Source organism: Aphelocoma coerulescens, unplaced genomic scaffold (assembly GCF_041296385.1).
Source record: "Aphelocoma coerulescens isolate FSJ_1873_10779 unplaced genomic scaffold, UR_Acoe_1.0 HiC_scaffold_347, whole genome shotgun sequence".
Classification (NCBI taxonomy): domain Eukaryota; kingdom Metazoa; phylum Chordata; class Aves; order Passeriformes; family Corvidae; genus Aphelocoma; species Aphelocoma coerulescens.
This window is the reverse complement of record NW_027183690.1, coordinates 1-18,089: the sequence shown is the minus strand read 5'-3', so window position 1 is coordinate 18,089 and position 18,089 is coordinate 1. Positions and strand designations below refer to the sequence as shown.

General features: G+C 51.2%; 1 long non-coding RNA gene across 1 annotated transcript; it reads left to right on the top strand.

Annotated features, from left to right (window-relative positions):
- The first annotated feature begins 2,865 nt into the window (after positions 1 to 2,865).
- On the top strand, positions 2,866 to 10,017 carry LOC138101594 (uncharacterized). The gene is made up of 4 exons (XR_011147216.1): positions 2,866 to 2,951; positions 5,265 to 5,424; positions 7,863 to 7,974; positions 9,962 to 10,017. It is a non-coding gene; the product is annotated as an uncharacterized lncRNA (long non-coding RNA).
- Positions 10,018 to 18,089: the final 8,072 nt, after the last annotated feature.

Genomic DNA, 18,089 nt, shown 5'->3' with positions numbered 1-18,089 from the left:
TTGGGGGGATTTGGGGGGATTGGGGAGTTTGAGGGGGGGTTGGGGGCATTTGAGGGGATTTGGGGGGATTGGGGGGTTGGGGGGGGTTTGGGGGGAGTTGGAGGGGGGATTTTGGGGGGTTTGGGGGAGTTTGGGGGGGTTTGGGGGAGTTGGAGGGGGAATTGGGGGGGATTTTGGGGGAGTTTGGGGGGAATTGAGGGGGTTGGGGGGATTTGGGGGGGTTTGGGGGGGATTTGGGGGGAGTTGGAGGGGGATTTGGGGGGATTTGGGGGGGATTGGGGAGTTTGAGGGGGGGTTGGGGGGCATTTGAGGGGGTTTTGGGGGGATTTTGGGGGGGTTTGGGGGGGTTTAGGGGGAGTTGGAGGGGGATTTGGGGGGATTTGGGGGGATTGGGGGAGTTTGAGGAGGGGTTGGGGGCATTTGAGGGGGTTGGGGGATTTGGGGTGGTATGGGGGGTTGAGTGGGTTTGGGGGGATTTGGGGGGGAATTGGTGGGATTTGGGGGGGTTTGGGGGGATTTGGGGGGGTTTGGGGGGTTGGGGGGGTTTGGGGGTTTGGGGAGGTTATGGGGGGGTTGAGAGGGTTTGGGGGGGTTTTGGGGGGGTTTGGGGGGATTTGGGGGGTGTTGGAGGGGGATTTGGGGGGGTTGGGGGAGTTTGAGGGGGGGTTGGAGGGCATTGAGGGGGGTTTGGAGGGATTTGGGGGGGTTTGGGGGGAGTTGGAGGGGTTTGGGGGAGTTTGGGGGGGATTTTAGGGGGGTTTGGGGGGGATTTAGGGGGGTTTGGGGGGATTTGGGGGGGTTTGAGGGGGAGTTGGGGGGCATTTGAGGGGATTTGGGGGGGTTGGGGGGTTTGGAGGGTTTGGGGGGTTTGGGGGGATTTGGAGGGGTTTGGGGGGAGATTGGGGGAGTTTGGGGGGGAATTGGGGGAGATTTGGGGGAATTTGGGGGGAGTTGGGGGGAGTTGGGAGATTTGAGGGGGATTTGGGGGGGGTTTGGAGGGGGGTTTGGGGGGGAATTGGGGGGGTGTTGGAGGGGGATTCGGGGGGCTTGGGGGGCTTTGAGGGGGTTTGGGGGAGTTGGGAGGGGGGTTGGGGGATTTGGGGGGATTGGGGAGGATTGGGGGGGTTAGGGGAGAATTGGGGGAGTTTGGGGGGGATTTGGGGGATTTGGGGGGTTTTGGGGGATTTGGGGGAGTTTGGAGGGGGTTTGGGGGGAGTTTGGGGAGAGTTGGGGGGTTTGGGGGGAGAATTGGGGGAGTTGGGGGGGATTTGGGGGGAGTGAGAGGAGTTGAGGGGGATTTGGGGGGTTTTGGGGGAGGGTTTCGGGGGGTTAGGGGGGGTTTGGGGGGGTTTGGGGGCATTTGAGGGGGGTTGTGGGGGGTTTAGGGGAGTTTGGGGGGAACTGGGGAGATTTGGGGGGGATTTGGGGGGATTTGGGGGAGTTTGAGGGGGGGTTGGGGGGCATTTGAGGGGGCTTGGGGGAGGTTTGGGGGGGTTTAGGGGGAGTTTGGGGGGATTAAAGGGGGATTTGGGGGGGATTTGGGCTGATTTGGGGGGATTTTGGGGGGATTTTGGGCTGATTTGGGCAGATTTTGGCATTTTTGGGTCCAATTTTTGGGGGTTTTTTCCCTTTGCCTTTTGGGTCGATTCCCGCTGATTTTGGGCTCTCCCAAACGCCCCAAATTTGGGGATTTCCCCTCTTTTTCAGGCCCTGTTCCCATTCTGGGGTGGATTTGGGGGTGATTTTGGGGGGGACTTTGGGGGGATTTGGACTGATTTGGGGGGATTTTGGGGGGATTTTGGGGGCGGTTTTGGGGTGATTTTGGGGGGAATTTTTGGCCTTTTGCGTGTTCTGAGAATCCCAATTTTTGGGTTTTTTTCCCTTTGCCTTTTGGGTCGATTCCCGCTGATTTTGGGCTCTCCCAAACGCCCCAAATTTGGGGATTTTTCCCTCTTTTTCAGGCCCTGTTCCCTTCCCATTTTGGGCTGATTTAGGGGGATTTTGGGGGGGACTTTGGGAGGATTTGGGCTGACTTGGGGGGATTTTGGGGAGGATTTGGGCTGATTTGGGGGGGATTTTTGGCATTTTGGGTGTTCTGAGAATCCCAATTTTTGGGGTTTTTTTCCCTTTGCTTTTTGGGTCGATTCCCGCTGATTTTGGGCTCTCCCAAACGCCCCAAATTTGGGGATTTCCCCTCTTTTTTCAGGCCCTGTTCCCTTCCATTTTGGGGTGGATTTGGGGGGATTTTGGGGGGGATTTGGGGTGGATTTTGGGGTGGATTTGGGCTGATTTGGGCTGATTTTGGGGGGGATTTTGGGTCTCTTTTGGGGCATTTGGGTGTTCTGAGAATCCCAATTTTTTGGGGTTTTTTTTTCCCTTTGCCTTTTGGGTCGATTCCCGCTGATTTTGGGCTCTCCCAAACGCCCCAAATTTGGGGATTTTTCCCTCTTTTTCAGGCCCTGTTCCCTTCCCATTTTGGGCTGATTTAGGGGGATTTGGGGTGGATTTGGGGTGATTTGGGGGGGATTTGGGGGGGGATTTGGGGTGGATTTGGGGGGATTTTGGGGGGATTTTGGGAGGATTTGGGCTGATTTGGGGGGGATTTTGGGGAGAATTTGGGCTGATTTGGGGGGGATTTTTGGCCTTTTGGGTGTTCTGAGAATCCCAATTTTTGGGGGTTTTTTTCCCTTTGCTTTTTGGGTCGATTCCCGCTGATTTTGGGCTCTCCCAAACGCCCCAAATTTGGGGGATTTCCCCTCTTTTTCAGGCCGCACCCCCTCGGACGTTTTCTCCTCGGGGCTCTTCCGGCTCCACCTGCCCGGGGGGGGTCCCTGGCAGAGGGTGGGGGGCTGGGGGGGGAAGCCCCCCCGGGCCGCGGGGCACTCGCTGCTCTTCCACCCCCCCTCCCGCAGCCTCCTGGTCTATGGGGGGCACCGGCCGTCCACTGCCAGGTCACTGGGACGGACTGGGACAAACTGGGAGCCGCTGGGAGGGGATTTGGGGGGAGTTTGGGGTGTTCTGGGGGGATTTTGGGGGAGTTTGGGGGGTTTTTGGGGGGATTTTGGGGGCTTTTGGGGATGCTGAGGGTGCCTAGAGGGGGTGCAGGGGGTGACTGGGAGGGACTGGGAGCCCCTGGGAGGGGATTGGGGGGAACTGGGAGGGACTGGGAGTGACTGGGAGCCACTGGGAGGGGATTTGGGGGGATTTTGGGGGGATTTTGGGGGGGGGTTCTGCTCTCCCACCCCCCCTCCCGCAGCCTCCTGGTCTATGGGGGGCACCGGCTGTCCACTGCCAGGTCACTGGGACGGACTGGGACAAACTGGGAGCCACTGGAGGGGATTTGGGGGGAGTTTGGGGGGATTTGGGGGGATTTTGGGGGGATTTTGGGGAATTTGGGGGGATTTTGGGGATGCTGGGGGTGTCTAGAGGGGGGTGCAGGGGTGACTGGGAGGGACTGGGAGCCACTGGGAGGGACTGGGAGGAACTGGGAGGGACTGGGAGGGGATTTGGGGGGATTTTGGGGCAGTTTTGGGGGATTTTTGGGGGGGATTTTTTTGGGGTTTTTTGTGACTTTTTGGAGATTTTTTTGCGATTTTTTGGTGAATTTTTTGTGGTTTTTTTGTAATTTTAATGTGATTTTTTCATGATTTTTTTTTTCTGATTTTTTTGTGATTTTTTTTATTTTTTTCTGATTTTTTCTGATTTTTTCGTGATATTTTCCTGATTTTTTTTGCGATTTTTTGGGGTTTTTTCCTGATTTTTTCCTGATTTTTCCTGATTTTTCCCATGATTTTTTCCTGATTTTTCCATGATTTTTGCACGATTTTTTGGTGATTTTTTCCTGATTTTTTTCCCGATTTTTCCTGATTTTTCCCGATTTTTTCCTGATTTTCCCATGATTTTTGCACGATTTTTGGGCAATTTTTTTGTGATTTTTTTGGTGATTTTTTCCTGATTTTTTCCGGATTTTTCCATGATTTTTGCACGATTTTTTTGACGACTTTTTTGTGATTTTTTGGTGATTTTTCCCGATTTTTTCCTGATTTTCCCATGATTTTTGCACGATTTTTTGGCGATTTTTTCTGTGATTTTTTCCTGATTTTTCCGTGATTGTTCCCGATTTTTGGCGATTTTTGGGGTGGTTTTTTTGTGATTTTTTTGTGATTTTTTGCGATTTTTTTGCGATTTTTTGGTGATGTTTGGTGATTTTTTCCTGATTTTTTTGTGATTTCTTTGCAATTTTTTTCATGATTTTTTTCATGATTTTTTCCTGATTTTTTCCCGATTTTTTCCTGATTTTTCCATAATTTTTGCACAATTTTTTTCTGATTTTTCCTGATTTTCCCATGATTTTTCCCGATTTTTTTGGTGATTTTTTTGGTGATTTTTCCTGATTTTTCCCGATTTTTTCCTGATTTTCCCATGATTTTTTCCCGATTTTTTGGGCGATTTTTTGGTGATTTTTTCCCGATTTTTTCCTGATTTTTCCATAACTTTTCCCATGATTTGTTGGACGATTTTTCTCCTGATTTTTCCCGATTTTTTCCTGATTTTCCCCCGATTTTTTTCCTGATTTTTTCGCCGATTTTTTTTAGGGTGGGATTTTTTGGGGGGGATTTTTTTGGTGATTTTTTCCTGATTTTTTCCTGATTTTTCCCATGATTTTTCCTGATTTTTTCCTGATTTTTCCCATGATTTTTCTGATTTTTTCCTGATTTTTTCCCGTGATTTTTCCCGATTTTTTCCTGATTTTCCCATGATTTTTCCCGATTTTTTTGGTGATTTTTTTCCCGATTTTTCCTGATTTTTCCCGATTTTTCCTGATTTTCCCATGATTTTTCCCGATTTTTTGGGCGATTTTTTGGTGATTTTTCCCGATTTTTTCCTGATTTTTCCGTAACTTTTCCACGATTTGTTGGACGATTTTTTTCCCGATTTTCCCCGATTTTTTCCCGATTTTCCCCCGATTTTTTCCCGATTTTTTCGCCGATTTTTTTTAGGGTGGGATTTTTGGGGGGGGATTTTTTTGGTGATTTTTTTGGTGATTTTTTCCCGATTTTTTCCTGATTTTTCCATGATTTTTCCTGATTTTTTCCTGATTTTTCCCGTGATTTTTCCCGATTTTTTCCCGATTTCCCCCCGATTTTTTTCCCCATTTTTTCGCCGATTTTTTTTAGGCTGCCATCTTTTTTTCGGGATTTTTTTTTGGGGTCGATTTGGGACTTTTTGGGGTTGTCCCTGACCCCTCCCTGCTCCCTGCCCAGGTTCAGTGTCCGGGTGAATTCCTCGGACGTTTTCCACGTGGATCGGCGCCTCTGGAGCCCCCTCCGCGCCCGCGGCGAGTTCGGCCGGGCTCCCAGCGGGGGGCCCCGGGAAAGGCCTTCCACAGCGCCTCCCTGCTCGGGGACTACATGGTGGTGTTCGGTGAGAGCCCCAAAATCCCCGAATTCCCAAAAAAATCCCCGGGGGAATGGGGAAAATCCCGGGAAAAGGGCGAAAACCACAAAAAATCCCCAAAAAATCCCATGAAAATCCTCAAAATCCCATGAAAATCCTCATTCTGTGGGGTTTTGGGGGTTTTTGGGGTGTCACTGTCACAGGGGAGACTTCAAATCCCAAAAATCCCCGAATTCCCAAAAAAATCCCCGGGGGAATGGGGAAAATCCCAGGAAAATGGGGGAAAATCCCAAAAAATCCCCAAAAATCCCCTGAAAATCCCATGAAAATCCACAATTCCGTGGAGTTTCTGGGGTGTCGCTGTTACTGAGGGGATGTGGGGAGACTCCAAATCCTAAAAATTGCGGAATTCCCAAAAAAATCCCCGGGGGAATGAGGGAAAATCCCGGGAAAACGGCGAAAAACCCAAAAAATCCCATGAAAATCCCCAAAAATCCCATGAAAATCCCATGAAAATCCACAATTCCGTGGAGTTTTTGGGGTGTCACCATCACTGGGGAGGAGTGGGGAGACTCCAAATCCCAAAATCCCCGAATTCCCAAAAAAATCCCCGTGGGAATGGGGAAAATCCCGGGAAAAGGGCGGAAACCACAAAAATCCCATGAAAATCCCCAAAAATCCCATGAAAATCCCATGAAAATCCACAATTCCGTGGAGTTTTTGGGGTGTCGCTGTTACTGAGGGGATGTGGGGAGACTTCAAATCCCAAAAATCCCCGAATTCCAAAAAAAATCCCCGGGGGAATGGGGAAAATCCCGGGAAACAGGGCGAAAAACACAAAAAATCCCATGAAAATCCCATGAAAATCCCAAAAAATCCCATGAAAATCCACAATTCCGTGGAGTTTTTGGGGTGTCACCATCACTGGGGAGGAGTGGGGAGACTTCAAATCCCAAAAATCCCGGAATTCCAAAAAAATCCCTGTGGGAATGGGGAAAATCCCGGGAAAAGGGCGGAAAACCCAAAAAATCCCATGAAAATCCCAGAAAAATCCCAGAAAATCCTTAATTCTGCGGGGTTTTGGGGCTTTTTGGGGTGTCGCTGGTCACTGGGGAGACTCCAAATGCCAAAAATCCCCGAATTCCCAAAAAAATCCCCGGGGGAATGGGGAAAATCCCGGGAAAATGGGGAAAAACACAAAAAATCCCATGAAAATCCCCAAAAATCCCCTGAAAATCCCAGAAAAATCCCAAATTCTGCAGGATTTTGGGGCTTTTTGGGGTGTTGCTGTCACTGGGGAGGAGTGGGGAGACTTCAAATCCCAAAAACCCCGGAATTCCCACAAAAATTCCATAAAAAATCCCCAAAATTTCCTAAAAACGGCGAAATTTCCACCAAAATCCCCAAAAAATCCCCCCAAAAAAACCCCAAAATTCCATTTTTTCCCCCAAAAACGCCCGATTTTGGTGGGAATTCTGCCCCCAACCCCTCGACTTCTTCCCAAACCCCCAAAAATTTGGGATTTGACCCCAAAATTCCCCAAATTTCGCTGTTAAATCCCCAAAATCCACTCGTTTTTCGGACACAGAAAAAACCCCCAAATTCCATTTTTTTCCCCCCAAAACGCCCGATTTTGGCGGGAATTCCGCGGGAATTCCGCCCCCGACCCCTCGAGGGTTTCCCAAAGCCCCAAAAATTTGGGATTTGACCCCAAAATTCCCAAAATTTCGCTCTTCAATCCCCCAAATCCACTCGTTTTTCGGACACAGAAAAAAAACCCAAAATTCCCTTTTTTCCCCCAAAAACGCCTGATTTTGGCGGGAATTCCATGGGAATTCCGTGTCCGACCCCTCGAGGGTTTCCCAAACCCCCAAAATTTCAGGATCTGACCCCAAAATTCCCAAAATTTCGCTCTTAAATCCCCAAAATTTCGCTCTTCAATCCCCAAAAACCTCTCACTTCTCAGACAGAAAAAAAACCCCAAAATTCCGTTTTTTCCCCCCAAAACGCCCGATTTTGGCGGGGAATTCCGCCCCCAACCCCTCGAGTTCTTCCCAAACCCCCAAAAATTTGGGATTTGACCCCAAAATTCCCAAAATTTCGCTCTTCAATCCCCCAAATCCACTCGTTTTTCGGACACAGAAAAAAACCCCAAAATTCCCTTTTTTCCCCCAAAAACGCCCGATTTTGGCGGGAATTCCGCGGGAATTCCGCCCCCGACCTCTCGAGGTTTTTCCAAACCCCCAAAATTCGGGATTTGACCCCAAAATTCCCAAAATTTCGCTCTTCAATCCCCAAAATCCACTCGTTTTTCGGACACAGAAAAAAACCCCAAAATTCCCTTTTTTCCCCCAAAACCGCCCGATTTTGGCGGGAATTCCGCGGGAATTCCGTGTCCGACCCCTCGAGGGTTTCCCAAAGCCCCAAAAATTGGGGATTTGACCCCAAAATGCCCAAAATTCCAGGCGGGAACGTGCACACGCACTACCACGAGGAAGTGCTACGACGAGGGGCTGCACTTTTATCACCTCCGCTGCCACCTCTGGCTCCCAGGGGACCCCCTGGAGCCCGGCCAAGGTGGGCAAGGAGCCCCCAAATTGGGGAGGGGGCGCGGGGGGGAGATTTGGGGAGAATTCCGGGGTTTTGGGCAAAAATTGGGCGAAAATCGGGTGAAATCGGGTGAAAATTGGGCGAAAATTGGGTTTTTTTTGCCCTAAATGGGGGGATTTTGGGGGGGCTTGGGAGGTTCTGGAGGAGGAGGGGTCCCCAATTTGGGGAGGGGGTGCGGGGGAGATTTGGGGAGAATTCCGGGGGTTTTGGGCAAAAATTGGGCGAAAATCGGGTGAAAATTGGGGCAAAAATTGGGGTGAAAATTGAGTAAAAATCAGGTGAAAATCGGGGATTTTTGCCCTAAATGGGGGGATTTTGGGGGGATTTTGGGGGATTTTGGGGGGTTCTGGGGGAGGAGGGGTTCCCAATTTTGGGAGGGGGCACGGGGGGAGATTTGGGGAGAATTCCGGGGGTTTTGGCAAAAATTGGGCAAAAATTGGGTGAAAATTGAGAAGAAAAGGGTTTTTTTTCATCTAAAATTGGTCATTTTTGGAGGGAATTTTGGGGAATTTGGGGGAATTTGGGGGATTTTGGGGTTGGGATTTTTGGGCGGATTTTGGGGTTCCTGGGAGGGGAATTTTGGGGAGATTTGGGTGGAATTTGGGGCTTTTTGGGGGTTCTGGGTGGGGATTTTCAGGGATTTTTGGGGTTTTTTTGAGGCTTTTGGGGGGATTTTTGGGGGATTTTTGGGGATTTGGGGGAATTTTGGGGGATTTTTGGGTGGATTTTAGGGGATTTTGGGGGGGGCTTTTGGGGGGATTTTGGAGATGGATTTTGGGGGATTTTTCGGGGGATTTTGGGGGGATTTGTGGGGAATTTTGCGGGATTTGGGTGGAATTTAGGAGGGATTTTGGGGGGAATTTTGGGTGGATTTTGGGGTTTTGGGGGAATTTTTGGAGGATTTTTTGGGGAATTTTTGGGTGGATTTGGGGATTTTTGGGGTGGATTTTGGCGAATTTTGGGGATTTTTGTGGGGGATTTTAGGGGAATTTTGAGGGGAATTTTAGGGGATTTTGGAGGGATTTTTGGGGTGATTTTGGGGAATTCTGGTGGGGATTTTGGGGGATTTTTGGGGTGGATTTTGGGGGGATTTTTGGGGGATTTTGGGGGAATTTTTGGGGATTTTGGGGGATTTTGGGGGTAATTTTGGGGGATTTTGGGGTGGATTTTAGGGGAATTTTGGGGGGATTTTTGGGTGGATTTTGGGGAGATTTTAGGGGAATTTCGGGGGGATTTTGGAGTGGATTTTGGGTCATGGCCGGGCATGGGGGGATTTGGGGCTTTTTGGGGCTTTTTGGGGCTTTTTGGGGCTTTTTGGGGGCCCTGGGAGGGATTTCGGGGTTGGGGTTTTTGTGGGGATTTTGGGGGAATTTTGGGTGGAATTTTGGGGCTTTTGAGGGGGGTCCTGGGAGAGGATTTTGAGTGGATTTTTGGGGTTTTTTTGGTGTTTTGAGGTGGGATTTGGGGGATTTTGGGGGTGGATTTTTGGGGGGAATTTTGGGGGATTTTGGGGGGATTTTTGGGGGGGATTTTGGGGGGATTTTAGGGGAATTTTGGGGGGATTTTTGGGTGTTTTGAGGTGGGATTTGGGGGATTTTGGGGTGGATTTTTGGGGGATTTTGGGGGGGAATTTTGGGGGGAATTTTGGGAGGGGATTTTTGGGGGGAATTTTGGGGGAATTTTGGGGGATTTTGGGGGTAATTTTGGGAGGGATTTTGGGGGGATTTGGGGGAATTTTGGGGGGATTTTGGGGGGATTTTGGGGGGATTTGTTGGGGTTCCTGGGGGAGGATTCTTTGGCTGGATTTCTGATGGTTTTGCCATTTGAGGGTGGGGATTTGGGGCATTTTGGGGTGGATTTTTTTGGATTTTGGGTGGCTTTTTGGGGATTTTGGGGTGGATTTTTTGGGGATGGTTTTGGGCTCCCAAATGACCCCGTCCCCCCCAAATTTCAGAGCCGGGCTCGGCCGGGGGGGGGCGCTACTCGCACGTGGCCGGGTCCTGGCCGGGCATGGGGGATTTGGGGCTTTTTGGGGCTTTTTGGGGCTTTTGGGGCTTTTTGGGGCTTTTGGGGGGCCCGGGGGGGGGATTTCGGGGTTGGGATTTTTGGGGGGATTTTGGGGGAATTTTGGGTGGAATTTTGGGGCTTTTTAGGGGGGGTCCTGGGGGAGGATTTTGAGTGGATTTTTGGGGTTTTTTTGGGTGTTTTGAGGTGGGATTTGGGGGATTTTGGGGGTGGATTTTTGGGGGGATTTTAGAGGAATTTTAGGGGAATTTTGAGGGGATTTTTGGGGGGATTTTTGGGGGGATTTTTGGGGGATTTTTTGGGTGTTTTGAGGTGGGATTTGGGGATTTTGGGAGGGATTTTTGGGGGAATAGGGGTGGATTTTAGGGGAATTTTGGGAGGGATTTTTGGGGGATTTGGGGGAATTTTGGGGGGATTTTGGGGGATTTTTGGGTGGATTTTGGGGTGGATTTTAGGGGAATTTTGGGGGGATTTTTGGGGTGGATTTTGGGTGGATTTTTGGGGGATTTTGGGGTGGATTTTGGGGCAATATGGAGGGATTTGGGGGGAATTTTAGGGGATTTTGGGGTGGATTTTTTGGGGGATGGTTTTGGGCTCCCAAATGACCCCGTCCCCCCCAAATTTCAGAGCCGGGCTCGGCCGGGGGGGGGGCGCTACTCGCACGTGGCCGGGGTCCTGCCGGGGCAGGTGCTGCTGGTGGCCGGGGGCTTCAGCGGGACCCCCCGGGGCGACCTCAGGGCCTACAAGGTGCCCTCGTTCGTCCTGCAGGAGGTGAGCAAAGGCCCCAAATCCCCGCTTCTCGCCCCAAAAACCCTCAGGAGCAGCCAAAAGCCTGAAAAAGCTGCCCAAAATCCCTCCAAAATCCCCCCCAAAATCCACCCCAGGACCCCAGAATCCATGCAAAAATTCACACGCAAAAATCCACCCAAAAATTCACCCAAAATCCACCCGAAAATCCCCCAAAATCCACCCAAAAATTCACCTAAAATCCACCGAAAAATTCACCCAAAATCCACCCGAAAATCCCCCAAAATCCACCCAAAAATTCACCTAAAATCCACCCAAAAATTCACCCAAAATCCACCCAAAAATCCCTCCCAAATCCACGCAAAAATCGACCCCAAAAAATCCCAAAATCCACCGAAAATCCACCCAAAAATCCCCTAAAATCCACGCAAAAATCCCCAAAATCCCCCGAAAATCCACCCGAAAATCCCCCCCCAAAATCCCCCAAAATCTACGCAAAAATCCACCCCCAAAAATCCCCAAAATCCCCCCAAAATCCCCCCAAAAATCCACCCAAAATATACCCAAAAATCCCCTAAAATTCACCCCAAAATCCCCCAAACTCCCCCCCAAATCCACCCAAAAATCCCCTCCAAAATCCCTCCCAAAAATCCCCCAAAATCCACACAAAAATCCACCCCAAAAATCCCCAAATCCACCCCCAAAATCCACCGAAAATCCACCCAAAAATCCCCCAAAATCCATGCAAAAATCCACCCAAAAATCCCCAGAAATCCTCTCCAAAATCCCCCCAAAATCCCCTAAAATCCACCCAAAAATCCCCTCCAAAATCCACGCAAAAATCCACCCACAAAAATCCCCCAAATCCCCCCCAAAATCCACCCAAAAATCCACCCCAAAATCCCCTAAAATTCATCCCGAAATCCCCCCAAATCCCCTCAAAATCCACCCAAAAATTCCCCCAAAATCCCCCAAAAATCCACCGAAAAATCCACCCAAAAATCCCCCCAAATCCACCCACAAAAATCCCCCCAAATCCCCTCAAAATCCACCCCAAAATCCACCCAAAAGTCCCCCAAAATCCACCCCAAAATCCCCCCAAAAAATCCCCCCAAAAACTTCCAACCGGGACCCCAAAATTCCCCCAAAATCCCCCAAAATTCCCCCCAAATTCTCCCCAAATCCCCCAAAATTCCCCAATTTTTCCCCAAATTCTCCCCCAATTGCCCAAATCCCCCCCAAATTCCCCCAAAATCCCCCCAAATCCCCCCAAAATTCTTCCAAATCCCTCCAAAATTCCCCCAAGTTCCCCCAAATTCCCCAAATTCTCCTCAAAAATCCCCAAATTCTCCCCAAATTCCCCCAAATCCCCCCAAAATTCCCAAAATTCCCCCAAAATCCCCCAAATCCTCCCAAAATGCCCAAATCCCCCAAAATTCCCCAATTTTCCCCCCAATTCTCCCCCAAATCCTCCCACAATTGCCCAAATTCCCCCCAAATTCCCCCAAAATTCCCCAAAATCCACCCCAAAATCCCCCAAATCCACCCCAAAAATCCCCCCCAAAATTCCCCCAAATCCCCCCAAATTCCCCCAAATCCCCAAAATTCCCCCAAATCCTCCCCCAAATTCCCCCAAAATTCCCCAAATTCCCCCAAATCCCCCAAATTCTCCCCTAAATTCCCCCCAACTCCCCCCAAATTGCCCAAATCCCCCCAAAATTCCCACAAATCCTCCTCCAAATTCCCCAAATCCTCCCCCCAAAATTCCCCAAATCCCCCCCAAATCCCCCAAATTCCCCCCAAATTCCCCAAATCCCCTCCAAAATCCCCAATTTTTCCCCAAATCCCCCAAAATCCCCCAAATTCTCCCCTGGATTTGGGGGGGGGGTCTCCTCCTCCGGGGACCCCTCCCCACATTTCGGGCCCCTCCCCCAGCCCTGCCCGCGGCAGCCCCTGGGGACCCCCCCGGGCCCGGTAAGGACCCCCCAAATTGGGGCCAATTCCGGGAATTTGGGCAAAAGCCTCGGGGAGGGGGAGGGGAAAGCCCGGGGCAGCTTTGGGGGAATTCGGGGGGATTTGGGCAAAGTTTGGGGGTGGAAAAGGAGAATTTTGGGGGGATTTGGGGGGATTTTGGGAGAGATTTGGGGGAATTTTGGGGAGATTTAGGGGGTTTTTGGGGGATTTTGGGGAGATTTGGGGGGGTTTTGGGGATTTTGGGGGGATTTGGGGGGGTTTTGGGGGATTTGGGCAAAGTTTGGGGGCGAGGAAAAGGAGAATTTTGGGGGGGATTTGGGGGGATTTTGGGAGAGATTTGGGGAATTTTGGGGAGATTTGGGGGGGTTTTGGGGGATTTTGGGAGGATTTGGGCAAAGTTTGGGGGCGGAAAAGGAGAATTTTGGGGGGATTTTGGGGGGATTTTGGGGCATTTTTGGGGATTTGGGGGAATTTGGGAGATTTTGGGGAGATTTGGGGGGGTTTGGGGGGATTTTGGGGGGATTTGGGCAAAGTTTGGGGGGCGGAAAAGGAGAATTTTGGGGGGATTTGGGGGGATTTTGGGAGGGATTTGGGGAATTTTGGGGGATTTGGGGGGATTTTGGGGGGTTTTTGGGGATTTGGGGAATTTGGGAGATTTTGGGGAGATTTGGGGGGGTTTGGGGGGGATTTTGGGGAGATTTGGGAGGGAATTTGGGGAATTTTTGGGGAATTTGGGGATTTGGGGGGAGAAATTGGGGATTTTGGGGATTTTGGGGGATTTTTGGGGGGGATTTGGGGGGATTTTGGGGGGATTTTGGGGGGATTTTGGGGATCCCCAATGGGAATTTGGGGCTGGAATTTGGGGGGATTTGGGTGGTCCCCAATGGGAATTTGGGGGTGGAATTTGGGGGGATTTTGGGGGTCCCCAATGGGAATTTTGAGAAGGATTTTGGGGGGAATTTGGGGGATTTTGGGGGAATTTTGAGGGTCCCCAATGGGAATTTGGGGTGGATTTTGGGGGTCCCCAATGGGAATTTGGGGCTGGAATTTGGGGGATTTTTGGGGTCCCCAATGGGAATTTGGGGGGGATTTTGGGGTCCCCAATGGGAATTTGGGGGTGGAATTTGGGGGGATTTTCGGGGTCCCCAACGGGAATTTGGGGTGGATTTTGGGGGTCCCCAATGGGAATTTGGGGCTGGAATTTTGGGGGGATTTTGGGGGTCCCCAAAGGGAATTTGGGGCTGGAATTTTGGGGGATTTTGGGGGTCCCCAATGGGTATTTTGGTGGGATTTTGGGGGTCCCCAATGGGAATTTGGGGGGTGGGAATTTTGGGGGTGGGAATTTTGGGGGGTGGAATTTGGGGGGGGTGGGAATTTTGGGGGGGTGGGGGGGGATTTTCAGCCTCTTCTCGCTCCCCCTCCCCTCCCCCCCCCCCTCCCCCCCAATTGAGGCTGGGGTCTCCCCTTGACGCCCCCTCCCCCCCCCAGTGCCCCCCCCGGCCCCTGCCCGGGGCTGGCTCGGCTCCTGGGCGACTGCGAGTCCCTGCCTGGCCTGGGGGGGGCTCCGGGGGGCCACCCGACCCCCCCGCGGGGCCACCCAACCCCCCCGCGGGGCCACCCAACCCCCCCGGCGACCCCTCCCCCGGCCCCTTGGGCTGGTGCGTGCAGAACGACACCTGCGTGCCCCTGGCAGGTGGGGAAAGGGGGGGTTTGGGGGGAAAAAAGGGGATTTTGGGCAAAAAAAAAAGGGGGGGGGGGAAATGAGGGGGGGAAGGGGGGAAAAAAAGGGGGATTTTGGGGAAAAATAGGGGGGGAAATGGGGGGGGGAAGGGGAAAAGGGCAGGAAAAAAGAGGAAAAAAGTGGGGAAAAGGGAAAAAAGGGGGATTTTGGGCAAAAAAAAGGGGAAAAATGGGGGGGAAAAGGGAAAAGGGAAAAAAAGGGGGATTTTGGGGATAAAGGGGAAAAAAGGGGGAAAATGGGGGGGAAGGGGAAAAAAAGGGGGATTTGGGGGAAAAGGGGAAAAAAGGGGGGGAAGGGGAAAAAGGGGGATTTGGGGCAAAAAAAAAGGGGGGGAATGGGGGGAGGGGAAAAAAGAGGGATTTTGGGGAAAAAAGGGGGAAATTGGGGGAAGGGGGGAAAGAGGGAAAAGGGGAAAAAAAGGGGGATTTGGGGTGAAAAAAGGGGAAAAGGAAAAAGGGGAAAAAAGGGGGAATTTGGGGAAAAAGGGGGGAAATGGGGGGGAAAAGGAGAAAGAGGGAAAAGGGGAAAAAAAAGGGGATTTTGGGGAAAAAAAGGGGAAATGGGGGGGAGGGGGAAAAAAGGAAAAAGGGGGATTTTGGGTAAAAATAGGGGAAAAAAGGGGGGAAATGGGGAAAAGGGGAAAAAAGGGGATTTGGGAAAAAAAAAGGGGGGGAATGAGGGGGGGGGAAGGGGGAAAAAAGGGGATTTTGGGGAAAAAAAGGGGGGGGAAATGGGGGGGGAAGGGGGGGAAAGAGGGATTTTGGGGAAAAAAGGGGGAAATTGGGGGAAGGGGGGGAAAGAGGGAAAAAGGGGAAAAAAATGGGGATTTTGAGCAAAAAAAAGGGGGGGAAAAGGGGGGGAAGGGGAAAAAAAAGGGGGATTTTGGGAAAAAAAAAAAGGGGGGGAATGAAGGGGGGGAAGGGGGAGAAAAAGGGGATTTTGGGGAAAAAAAAAGGGGGGGAAATGGGGGCGGAAGGGGGAAAAAAGGGGGGAAATGGGGGGGGAACGGGAAAAAAGGGGAGTTTGGGGAGGGAAAAAGGGGGGAGGGGAAGTGGGAGGGAGGGGGAGGGGAGGGAAAAAGCAGGGGTTTTGGGGGGAAAAAGCGGGATTTGGGGCAAAAAATGGGAAAAAAAATTAAAAGGGATTTTGGGGTAAAAAAAGGGGGTTTGGGGAGGAAAATGGGAGGGGGGTGGGAAAGAGGAGGGGAGGGAGGGCTTTTGGGGGGAAAAGGGAGGTTTTGGGGGGGAAAAAGCGGGATTTGGGGCAAAAAATGGGGAAAATTGGAAAAAAGGGATTTTCGGGGGGGAAAAATGGGAATTTTGGGCAAAAAAAAGGGGGGATTGGGGGAGGAAAAGGGGGAGGGGGATGGGGGGAGGGGAAGAGAGGGAGGGGTTTTGGAGGAAAAAGCGGGAATTTGGGGGGGAAAAAAGGGGAATTTGGGGGGAAAAAGGGGAATTTGGGGGGAAAAAAGGGGATTTTGGGGGAAAAAAAGGGGAATTTGGGCAAAAAAAAAGGGGAATTTTGGGGTAAAACCGTGGGAATTTGGGGGCGGGGAATTTGGGGGGTAAAAAAGGGACATTTTAGGGTCTGGCAAGGGGGGGAGGGAAAGGGCTGAATTTGGGGGTTTTTTGGGGGGGATTTTTTTTGGTTTCTTTGGAAGTTTTGGGGGAATTTTGTTGGGTTTTTTTTTTCCCCCTGGAATTTCGGGGGCGTTGGGGGAATTTTTGGGGGTGGATTTGGGGGTTTTTGGGGGGTGCTGAAGGCCGCTGTGCCCTCCCCAGAGCGCTCCCGCTGCCGGGTGGGGCAGATTTCGGGCACCCATGGGTGGTGGGGGCCGCGCCCCGATTTCCTCACCGAGCTGCCCCCAGTGCCGGACCCGCGGGGTGCCCCCAGGGCTGCACCCTGCTGACCTTCCAGCACCCCAAAAACGAGTCCCAGCCCGACAAGGTGAGAGCCCCAAATCCTGCAGGGCACCCCAAAAAGAGAGGGGCCGAAAAAACCCCGAAATCCCCCAAAAATCCCCCCGATTTTGGGTAAAATAGCAAAAAATGCAGCAAAAATAGTGAAAATGCACCCAATACACCCCAAAACGCTCCAAAATGCCCCAAAATCGAGTCCCAGCCCGACAAGGTGAGAGCCCCAAATCCTGCAGGGCACCCCAAAAAGAGCGGGGCCGAAAAAAACCCCGAAATCCCCCCAAAAATCCCCCCGATTTTGGGTAAAATAGCAAAAAATGCAGCAAAAATAGCGAGAAATGGACTTAAAATGCCCAAAATGTCCCCAAAATCGAGTCCCAGCCCGACAAGGTGAGAGCCCCCAAATCCTACAGGGCACCCCAAAAAGAGAGCAGCCAAAAAAACCCCGAAATCCCCCCAAAAATCCCCCTGATTTTGGGTAAAATAGCAAAAAATCCACTTAAAATGGCAAAAAATGCCCCAAAATGTCCCAAAATGTCCCAAAAACCGAGTCCCAGCCCGACAAGGTGAGACCCCAAATCCTGCAGGGCACCCCAAAAAGAGAGGAGCCGAAAAAAACCCCGAAATCCCCAAAAAAATCCCCCCGATTTTGGGTAAAATAGGAAAAAAATCCACTTAAAATGGCAAAAAGTGCCCCCAAAATGGCCCAAAATGCCCCAAAATGTCCCAAAAACCGAGTCCCAGCCCGACGAGGTGAGAGCCCCAAATCCTGCAGGGCACCCCAAAAAGAGAGGGGCCAAAAAAAACCCCGAAATCCCCAAAAAATCCCCCAAATTCCCCCAAAATCCTGCCTAAAAATTCTCCCCAAATCCCCTCCAAAGCCCCAAAATTCCTCCCGAAATCCTCCGAAAATCCCCAAATTCCGCCCCAAATCCCCCTTTTAACCCTTTCAGTTCTCTCTAAACCTCCCCAAATTCCCCCCAAATCCTCCTAAAATCCCAAAATTCCGCCCCAAATCCCCCTTTTAACCCTTTCAGTTCCCTCCAAACCTCCCAAATCCCCCCAAAACCGCCCCAAAATCCCCCAAATTCCCCCCAAATTCCTCCGAAATCCTCCTAAAATCCCAAAATTCCTCCCCAAATCCCCCTTTTAACCCTTTCAGTTCTCTCTAAACCTCCCCAAATCCCCCCCAAACCTCCCCAAATCATCCTAAAATCCCAAAATTCCTCCCAAAATTCCCTCCCAAAATTCCTCCCAAAATCCCCAAATTCCACCCCAAATCCCCCTTTTAACCCTTTCAGTTCTCTCTAAATCCCCCCAAAATCCCCCCCCCAAATCCCAAAATCCTCCTAAAATCCCAAAATTCTGCCCCAAATCCCCCATTTAACCCTTTCAACTCCCTCCAAGAGCCCCAAATCCTCCTAAAAATCCCCCTTTTAACCCTTTCGGTTCCCCCCAAACCTCCCAAATCCCCCCAAAACCCCCCGAAATCGTCCCTAAAATTCCCAAATCCCCCCAAAACCCCCCAAATCCCCCCCAAATCCCCCAAAACCCCCCTTTTTCCCGGCAGGTGTCCATCATCCGCAGCAGCACCATCACGCTGCCCCCCTGGACCCCCAAATCCCCCAAAACCGCCCCAAAATCCTCCCCAAATCCCCCCAAATTCTCCGAAATCCTCC